Source organism: Arvicola amphibius, chromosome 1 (assembly GCF_903992535.2).
Source record: "Arvicola amphibius chromosome 1, mArvAmp1.2, whole genome shotgun sequence".
Lineage (NCBI taxonomy): Eukaryota > Metazoa > Chordata > Mammalia > Rodentia > Cricetidae > Arvicola > Arvicola amphibius.
Genome location: NC_052047.1, coordinates 179,382,284 through 179,384,541, shown reverse-complemented (window position 1 = coordinate 179,384,541; position 2,258 = coordinate 179,382,284).

Here is a 2,258-nt window from a genome sequence, read left to right as displayed (position 1 = left end):
ATTCACCAACACTTACTCATTGTGTAATATGATCCAGTGTTGATTCAACCTAATCAGTGACTTCCAAAGTACACATTACCTAGGTAAATAATTAACACACCAGCTAATTTAAATGAAAGTCAGAAAAGTTTGGTTTTATAATCTTGGAATTTGACCTCATCCTTTTATCTTTATTACATTTCATTTAGTTAATTACTTAATGTGTGTGTGTGTTTGCGTGTATCGGCTTGGGGTCCACGCGTGTCATAACACTAGAGGTCAGAAAACAGCATATAGGAGTCCATTTCTCTCCCTCCACCATATGGATCCCTGGAATTTAATTTAATTCATTAAGTTTGGTGACCAGCTAAGCCATCGTGCCCAGCCCCAATCTCAAATCTTAGTAAGTGCTTTAACCAGGACAAAGAGAATGAGTTATTTTATTGCTTGACTCATGTGTTATTTTGGACTACATTAATTCAGTTATGGTTGTAGAATATTAAAGATGTGTTTTATTTGTTTAGGCTGTGGGACATTTGTTTAATGATGCAAAGATGTGTTACATTCTTTTCTGTTGCATTTGTTTAACTCTGTAAAGCTGTGTTACTAAGCCTGTCTAAAACACCTGATTGGTCTAATAAGTAGTTGAATGGAACACACACATATTCATAATTTCTAAATACAACTTGCTCAGTTCATATGATGTTACTTGTATGTATGATGTTTTCAGGGCTGACCACTCAGTATTGAATAACTAAATGATGTGTCTTTCTTGGAGAAGGCTGTATTTCTCCGACTCTAAGCATTCCTTACTCGTCTGTAGTTCTTTTTCTAGGGCGGAGGCCCATGAGATTCTCCCCCCTTCCATGTTAGCATGTCTATTTGTGTCTTTCTTGTTCAGGTCTTATTTAGGCAGCAGTGTTGGTGAGACTTCATAGGTGCAGCTTCTCTGCCATCTCTAAGAAACAAGATCTCACCATCAATTTTTCATTTACTCTTATAATCTTTCCTTCTTCTCTTCCATTAAGATTCCTGAGCCTTAGATGCAGGAATTTTGTTGTAGAGGCATCCGTTGGGGTTTGGCACCACATAATCTCTTGTTCTCTGCATTTTGATGAGTTACGGTTTTCTGTAATGGTGTCCATTTGTTGAAAGGAGACATTTGTTTGATGAAGAGCGAGTCCTACACTTACCTGTAGGTATAATAATAAATTTTTTGGATGGAGTAAAAAATTATGTTCGATTAGTAAAGTGGTGGTTATAGGCCCTCCTCCAAGATCCATGACTTCATTTGCCCCAGGGAAGTTTGCTAGGTTTCCATTATCAGGCAGATTAAGGGCCTTAAGTACAGTCAAAGAATTAACATCAAGGCACGCACCACCACCACCTGGCAAACAATGTTAAAAAAAACAGCTCACAATAAAACCTATTGTGTGTTAATTAACAAATCTTAATAAAAAAAATGAGCAGGAAGAACAACTATACTACTATAGAGATGTAATAGGAAACTAAACACAGACTCAGACACAGGTCTGTGTAAGAGTTCAGGAACTTCTCTGCAGAGCCGGCTAAGGACAAAGGCCTAGAAATGTCCCCAGGAAAAGTGAACCTGGTTGATAACATGGATTCAGAAAATGGAGGAGAGAGTCTAACAACGAAAGGATCCAGGATCAGAAAGAGAGAGCCTAAGTCACAGTGAATTTAAACATTTAAAATAGGGAAAAGTCAGCCCATTCTATACTAATAAGCTGAAGAGGAAGGAAAGCCCACCAGGCAGGGAAGCATAAAGATGACCAGTCTGAGAACATCCCCATTAAGTAGGTAGATTTTGAGGAGGGAGGACATAAACTGAGCTTCACTCATATAAAAAGCTTACTTCTGAACCGGAGAGATGGCTCAGAGGTTAAGAGCACTGGCTGCTCTTCCAGAGGTCCTGAGTTCAATTCCTAGCAACCACATGGTGGCTCACGGCCATCTGTAATGAGATCGTGTGCCTTATTCTGGTGGGCAGGCATACATGCAGGCAGAACACTATATACATAATAAATCTTAAAATTAAAAAAAAAAAAGTAAAAAAGAAAGCTCTCTTCAGCCTAAGGCCCAGGTCAGTCATATAATACAAACAACAGAGCAGGCTGTGCCAGCCCTGAGTCTGGTTCAGAGCCACAGACCTTCTGGATAAAAGCAGCTGTCGGACTTCAAGGGAGCAATGGCAGAGCCTTCGTGTCGTGACAGGCTAGAGTTGGGGATGAGGTGGAAACACTGCACTGAATTTTGGG